Below are 8,404 nucleotides of genomic sequence, written 5' to 3' on the forward strand. Positions count from 1 at the left end.
GCCTTAGCGGTTTAGCAGGCATGCCTGCACATGCATGACCCGCGAACATGGCACGATGTCGCTCGGTCTCCATCTACGTGTGTCTGCTGAGCTCACGTTCACCGCATATTTAGATGCCGACTGGGCCGGATGTCCAGACATCCGGCGGTCCACCTCTGGGTTTTGTGTCTTCCTCGGTGACTCCCTCATCTCCTGGTCATCGAAGAGGCAGCCGAACATGTCGCGATCGAGCGCCAAAGCTGAGTATCGGTGTGTCGCGAACGCGTGGCTAAGTGCATATGGCTGCGCCAATTGCTTGGCGAACTCCACTGCGGTGTCTCCAAAGCTACCATAGCATACTGCGACACACTACGTAAAAAACGATTTGCAGCAACGACATAAATTTTTTGTAGGGGCAGCTGGTGATGGAGCCGCCCCTACAGTGGTGTGCTCGGGAGTCCAGAGACCAGCCGCCCCTACAAATGGAATAGCAGGGGCGGCTGGTGATACGAGCCGCCCCTACAAATGAATTATATTTGTAGGGGCGGCTCACTCACCAGCCGCCCTCGGTATTACTATTTGTAGGGGCAGCTTAATAACCAGCCGCCCCTACAAATGCTCCAACAAATAAATAGTCGGCTTTAGGTCGTGGTTCCAGAGGCTTCTTCTACCTCCCTCGCTCGCTCTCTCCTCTTCGCTTTCTCCCTCCCTCGCTCTCCCGATGCCGACAGGCGATGGCCGCTGGCACGCGCGGCGCTGCAGCTGCGGCCACCCCCTCCTCTTCCTCCTCCCCCCTCATGTCGTCTTGGCCGGCCCCCCCACCGCTGGCTCCCCGTGCGAGGCGCTGGTGGCGAGACAGCGCCCCCCGGCCTATGCGCTCGGGCGCGCCGACCACCGTCGTCGCCCCCCGGTGAGGTCGCCTCCTCCGAAAGCCGTGGCCTTCTCTCCGGCCCCTGAGCTGGCACGTCGACCTGGGCGGATGGCCCCTGGCGCGGCCACGCCGTCCTAGGGTTTGGCCGCCCATCGGCGCGTACGCCACGCCGCCGCCACGGTGCTCGGTTCTTTGCCGTGCCCTTCACCGGCAACAAGCACCTAGGTATGCCGGCCCCTTCGTTTCCCTTCTTGCTGCGCGAAACTGAGCACCTAGGATCTGGTTCATCTTCCCTAGATCTAGGGGCGAAGCTACGCTTTACTGTTGGGGTCAGCTGACCCCGGTGAATTAGTGCAAACTTAGTGACAATTATTGTTCTACACTGTTCTCTAAAGACAAAGACCCCAACGTACATTATTCCTGACCCCGGCGCCAGTTTCACCTGGCTTCGCGCCCTACCTGGATCTGGTTCATCTTCCCTAGATCTGGTTCATCTTTGTAGTGCCTAATCCTTATATTCGCTCTGTCAAATGTAGGCTGAAATAGAGAAGGTTAAGAAAAGAAGGGAAGAAAGAGCAATTGAAAAGGCACAGCATGAAGAGGAAATGGTTTGTATTTGATGATCATAAATCTCTTTTACAATAATTTTGTTGGTTTATGTCTATCATTTATTACATTCAGACAGTTTTTGCATTTGGAATTAAATACATGTACTTGACATTTTGAAGGCATTGCTGGCTAGAGAAAGAGCACGTGCCGAGTTTCAAGACTGGGAGAAGAAAGAGGAAGAGGTTAATATCTTAAAACCTGACAAACACTATTCAATTTGTGTTGGAGTTAATATGGAATTGTTATTTATCTAGCATTTCTCATTTGGAGTGCAGTTTCATTTTGACCAAAGCAAGGTCAGGTCTGAGATCAGGTTGCGGGAGGGGTGTACAAAGCCTATTGATGTTCTCCTTAAGAATTTTAATTTCTCAGATGAATTTGACATTGAGTTAAATGAGCCCTATCTGGTGTTCAAGGTGAGCATCCTTTGTTCATCCTTATCCAATTGTAATTCAACTGAAAAAAGAGTTGTCCCAGCAGCACTTACCTGTGTAATTTTCAGTATGGTTTTTAAAACCAGATATTGTATAATATTCTGTCACCATCATACAGTGCATTCAAAAGATATGCATTTTATAACTTAGCACTTCCTGAAATATATGTGTATTTTGCAAAATATTAGGGATTAACAGTGAAAGCAATGCAAGAGCTACGTGATGACATTAAGATGCAATGAAGATGAAGATGCAATTGATCCTGAAGAGGACAAAGCTGAGCTGGTAGAGTCCTGTGTTTCTATTTCTAATAGTATTAACAGAAACATGATTGGAACTGTACTAGTTATTTGCTGCAGTGCAGTTAACTGAGCAGATTGTTAGTAACTAGACTCTATATTATGCAACAAAAGAGGCTAACTAACAATATTAGGACGAAAAGTTCTACTGATATTTTTTTCGTTAAGAAGACAACCTTTCAAGCTTCTGCAGGCCTTCCTGCATGTCTTACCCTAAGAGGGGGGCATTGATTCATTTAGATCCTACTTTTGATGCAATGCTCCTTATGGTGACTTAAATTTGAGGGCTTTCTAGAGTTCATATACAAACACAATGGGTGAAGATTTTTCTTAAGAACATCAAGTTATTAGGGTTTATTTTATGAGTTGATTAGATAATTAGAATGATGTTGGCAACTCATACTTAATGCTTTTAATCATCTCCAGGACCGAAAACGTGAAGCTGTAGTTTTGGAGCATCAAAGGAAAGTTCAGGAAGCCATAAAAGCAAAGGTAAGAGTACCTGATGAGATGGAGATGAAGGCCATAAAAACGATGGGAGCTATGGAGGAAGGAGATGCAGTATTTGGTGCCGGTGCTGAAGTGAACCTTGATTCACAGGTTTGGATGATTTTCCTTTGATCCCATTGCGTTTTTAGCATAGTAACATGACAATAGTTGTATATCTATATTGTGTTCTATCCATGTTGATGTATGTATACATATGAATGTTAGTTGCTTTAGCTGATCCAGTTTTGTGTGTGTGTGTGTGTTGTTCTGTTGCAGATTGCTAGGCATCGACCAACAAAAGCAATCTATAATGAACTAGTTGCTTCCTCCCCTTTGGGCGCTCTTCGAAGTGACATCACTGCAGGTACACTGAGGTGACAATGAATTAGTGCAGAATTCAATGGGCATCTGTTTCCAATTACTCTATTAATATGTTGCCGCCTAACTGTGGGACATTTGCATCTTCCCAAAGCTACCATGCTCAATGTAGGAGTTTCCATATCATTTTCTGTCCAAAATTTCACCTTATATCTCTCTCTATCCTTTATTTTCCTTTACTCACTAAAGTTGTTTGTGATGGCGATCATGCATCTGTTATACAGTATACGGCTTTCTTCAATGCAGTGTCACTATTCAGTGCCATATCATTTGATTTTTTGGCGAAAAAATGCACTGTAGGGGCGGCTGGTACTGTACCCGCCCCTACAAATTGATTTGTAGGGGCGGCTACAGTACCAGCCGCCCCTACAAATGCATGATTTGTAGAGACGGTATAGTAGGGGCAGCTGGCCGAACCGCCTCTACAAATGCTCATTAGCTGCCCCTGGAAATGATATTTGACGTAGTGACAACATTTCAGCGGTCTACATGTCTTCGAACCCGGTGCACCACAAACGAACAAAGCACATCGAGCTCGACATCCACTTCTGTGGCAAAACCGCTCGAAATAGCATACTTACGGAGGCGTTCGTCTTCCACCAGACACTAAGCACCCCGAAAGCAATGCTACAGCGAGCGGTGTCCGTCGGGCACACCCCGAGGGAGAACCCGAAAGATCCACATTTTTCCCAAGGATCAAATAATGAGAACGAGTTATGACACAAGTCCATTTCATACATTAGAGTTTCTTAAAAAGTACATTATTACAATACCAAATACCAGAGTGCGGAATGGTAACAACGGAATTTAAAAAAATAACATCTAGCGGTAGGGGCGAGGATCCTCCACACAAAGGTACTCTTCAAGCATAACCTACAACAGGGGTAAATAAACCCTGAGTACACAATGTACTCACAAGACTTACCCGACTAATGGAAATAATTTCCCGACTCCAAGGAGTATGATAGGCTTTATGGTTTGCTGGTTTTCTTTAGCAGAAATCAATACTAATAGTGAGTCCTCATTTATGTATTAATATTATCAGTCGTATTAGGTTATCATCTAGCCAGTCCATATAAGCACCTGTTCTACTCTCAAGCAAGAGTTGAGCAATCAGTTTCATTCTTCTCCTTTCAACTTTCAGTTTTTACTACGGTGCTAAACCGCAGACAAGCCGTACCGGATTTTCCGGCGATTCGCGAATCAATGTGCCCAGCTAGGTACCCCGAAAACACATGCCCCACTTGTACCCCAGGCACAAGCAGGACTAACCCATCACTCTCCTATCCCGGGTGTCCAGGTCCCCATCCAAACTTGGACTCCAAGCCCCCACATCCTGAGTCCCAGACTCAGTGCGGTGCAAGGACCTCCACCACCTCCTCTTCCCATCAGTCGGTCCGGAAAGAGTCGGATCCGCGACAAGAGAGCAACAAGCCTTCCCTGCGTCCATACCCAAGTATGCGCTCGGGATAATAAATCTATGACTTGCCTAGAGTCATATGCAACGACCGGTCCTTAATCGACACGGACAGGAAAAAAGTGTAACCAAGTCATTCCCTGTTGGCCACAGGACACAACCCCTTACACCCACCAGTACCCAATCCATATCTCTGCCCGATCACCATTTCCTTTCCACCATTTCACCATGAGTGTTCATATTTATTACCTATTTGCGAGTAACGGCAGGTTACTCACGCTACCAATATCCTGAGCATAGTAGCTACTCGACCTATACTAGCAGGACTCATGGGTGGGTATGTTTATGCAGGTAGTTTCCATAAAATGCCTGTAACTTAAATGCACATCACATATATATATTCAGTGATCATAAAAATATGGGTCATACTCCGGAGCTTGCCTTGGGCAGGCGTCGGGTCAGCAGGGTCAGCATCAACAGGCTCTTGGGCTTCCTCCTGCACGAGGATCTCCTCCTCGTACTCCTTGATCACCTCGTCGTACTCCGGCTCCCCAACGGGCACAAAGTCTACCAATTCATGATCTACATGAAATGATGATGCAATGATTAACAATATTACAACAGCAACTCTAAAAATAAAATTATATCTGTTTAACTACTAAGCTAATGCTACCGACCACGGTACGAGGCTACCTATTGTTACCGATGACCATTTGAAGTATGATGTTCATGATTATTATAGCGACAACAAATATTCTTACTCCTAATGCTAATTTACGCAATATACGATAAAGCAAAGGTAATAGCTACTCTATCTAACAACACATTCTAAGGCTACAAAATTTACAACAAGTACATAAGGGCCTAGGGAACCTACTGTAAATTTTTTGTGGCTATAGTTATCACCAATTATCCACAAATATTCCTACAAGTATTAACCTACCTAATATTAGCTCTCTAATTTTGAATTTATGAGCCAATACTCGTCACAGCTAACTACAACCCAACTGTACTATCCAGCAGATGATATTTTTGCGAACCTAACAAAATTAGTCTCACTATTTTTGGACAACTACGCAATTTATTACGAATTATCAAAGTTCAGCTTGAAACTAAATTGAATAATCATTAACAAATTTACTGAAAACATGAAACTGAATTCTACTTCGCGGCCCACGCCAGCAACGGCTCGGCCCAAACCGGCCTCCTCGCCCACGCGCACAAGCAGACGCTGGCGCAGCCCACGCGAGCGACGCGACCCATCTCAGTCGACCCACAGAGGAACCGAGCATGGCTGGCTCTTATGCACAAGAGCCCCCGTGCTCTACCCTATTCACAAAATGGACCCACGCACTATTACCCTGAGTCATAGATTTCTCATCTACAACCCTATCCTTTCCCTTTTTCACCGCGGCGACATCCCCTGGCACCCGAGCACGCACCGGCCCGATGGCGCGAGCACTGGGCGGCTACGTCGGCCCCGTCCGACCCTCGATTTCCTATCTACGGGACCGATGATTACCTCGACGACAACACGCAACGACTAGAGACAATACGGCGAACAGGGCGCTGTCCCGAGCTCCCTCCCCGGCAAAGGTCCTTTCCCTGCGACGGCGGATACGTTCCCGTGAACGACAACGAAAACGGGACAAACGAGTTAGCCAATGAGCTCAAGGGACTACCCACGGAGACGGTCGAGGCGTTGGTTCGGCCGAAGGCGGCCCGAGTCGAGCTGACCGCGTACGCACAGGCTATGCGACGGAGCACGATGCTGGCACGGCCGCGCTAGGGATGACTGGACTGCGTCAGTGCTATGGCCGAGGTGCGCGGGGTACTGAGGCGCGGGAGACGAGGCTATCGGCGCAAGGAATTGAAACGAGGCGCTAAGGGCACGTGGCTTGTCGACGGTGTGTGTCCGTCCGGTCTTAAGGACCCGGCGGAGCGGCGATTTCAAAATTGAGGCTTCGCACAGTCGTACACGCAGCAAGGTGGGGATGGTTGCGTGTCCAGCTGCCCAGCGGAACCTAGGATGCGACGAATTTGATTAATGTGCAGCGGTCACGGCGAATTGAAGGGAGTCCCGCCGGTCATGGCAACAGTGGAGACAGGGGCTTTGGCATGGCTCAGCTCGGCACATTCGGAGCCGTCAACGCAAGGTACCAACACCCACGAACGACAAGGGCCACGAGGTGCGCTCCAGGTGGCTGTCCGCGCGGCCGACCCGCAAGCCGACGAAATACGGACCTACGTCACCGCGGACGGCGTCGGACAAGGAAAGCCAGAGCGCGATGCGACGCCGAAGTGATGGTGGAGCAGGCGGTCGTCCCATGCGAGTGCAGCCGCGGCGAGTCCACGGGACTAGTACCGGGCGCGGCGAGTGGTGGCGTGTAGTGCGGCCGGAGCACCGTGATGCGACGGCGAGGTAGAGCTTGCCAGGGACCGGGCGCAGTGCGCTACGTGCGTGCGTGGAGAGCGCCGAGCAAATGCGTCCGCCCGAGCAGCAGTGCTGGACCCGGCATACGTCCGGCCAACGCCGGGCAGGGCGCGGGCGGCGCCTAGGACGCAACGCGTCAACCATGGCGAGGCGAGCCGTGCGCCAGCGCGCGGTGGCAGGCAGTCGAGGCAGCAGCGCGCGGACCAAGCGCACGACGTGCTGGCACCAGGCGGCAGTGAGGACGTGGCCTGCGCTTCGGCACGCGCAGGACGAAGGCAGCAGCGGCGCTAGGCCGAGCAGCGCGGTGACTGTGGCCAGCAGCGGCTCAGTCACAGAGAGGTGAGTTGCACGATTTTTAAAGCGATCGCAAAACTCAACCCGAAGGTCCAAACGCCAAACCAATCCTTTTAGACGCAAGAGGGTACGTAGGGCTGTCGACCCAAGCCATGAAACCACGCCACTTCTTAAGCCGATTTCTCAGCAGAAAATGTCAAAAGCGGCTTCGTCTATCCCTTTTAAAACTTACGCGAAATGACGTCGATTCGAACGATTTCGCGTTGAATCCCAAATCCAACCTACTGGCTATACTAGCTGGCTATCCTTGTCCTCGACCGCACATGTTTTATCACCGTTCGCAAAACGTTTTATAACATTTTTGTTGCGACAAAAATTCGATTAGAATACTAAACAACGTTATTTGACACGAAACGTAACATTCGTTTTCTTGTTTCATATAAATGTTTCAAATGCCGAACATTGATTTATAATTCATGTTATACACTTATGCACATAAATGTGATGCTCATGCGATGTTTGTCGGTGATCTGCGAGTTCTCCACGTGCCTACAGGCGAGCAATACGCTGATGTGATGACCAAGGGCCTCCCGACGGCGACTTTTGAAGCGTTCCGGTCCAGTCTTTGTGTTGTTCCCATTACACATCAGACTGCGGGGGGTGTTGAGGAAGCTAGCTCTGGAACGGCTACGACAACTGCAGGCGCCTGACCGAAGACCGTGCGCGCGCTCTGCTGTCGCCCACGCGCCCACGTCGTGCGCTGCGGCGCCTAGGATAGCAGCGGTTGCAGCACACTGCAACCCTTCCCTGTTGTAATACATATACATTCATTCAGGCAATACAGAAGTGTTGTTGGCTCGGCTCCTATTCTTCTACAGTCTATCGCCCATTATTTTAGTGAAACCCCTCGCACAAGCGGCCAAGCAGAGTCTAATAATGAAACAGTTAAGCTGAGCAATATATATAGAAACTATAGAAAACATCGCTTTCCTTCGCACTAGGACTGGTTCAGCGTGCAGAGTGCTAAGCAGGAATCGTTAGCTAGGTACATTGCTTAGCCGAGGCAATCAAGGCAGCACCCCGCGTTCTCTGAATATATATTTGTGTTTCACTCGATTCAAGTATTCAACTCGTGTATTAGGTCAATATTTCACCCGAGATGCATGCATGCACGATCAGCCCGGTAGCGAGCTGCCGCGG

General features: G+C 49.2%; 1 long non-coding RNA gene across 1 annotated transcript; it reads left to right on the forward strand.

Annotated features, from left to right (window-relative positions):
* The first annotated feature begins 1,375 nt into the window (after nt 1-1,375).
* LOC136519670 (uncharacterized) lies at nt 1,376-2,131 on the forward strand. Its single transcript, XR_010775008.1, has 4 exons — nt 1,376-1,458; nt 1,579-1,641; nt 1,735-1,875; nt 2,082-2,131. It is a non-coding gene; the product is annotated as an uncharacterized lncRNA (long non-coding RNA).
* The last annotated feature ends 6,273 nt before the right edge of the window (nt 2,132-8,404 follow it).

The sequence above is a fragment of the Miscanthus floridulus genome, chromosome 18 (genome assembly GCF_019320115.1).
Source record: "Miscanthus floridulus cultivar M001 chromosome 18, ASM1932011v1, whole genome shotgun sequence".
Lineage (NCBI taxonomy): Eukaryota > Viridiplantae > Streptophyta > Magnoliopsida > Poales > Poaceae > Miscanthus > Miscanthus floridulus.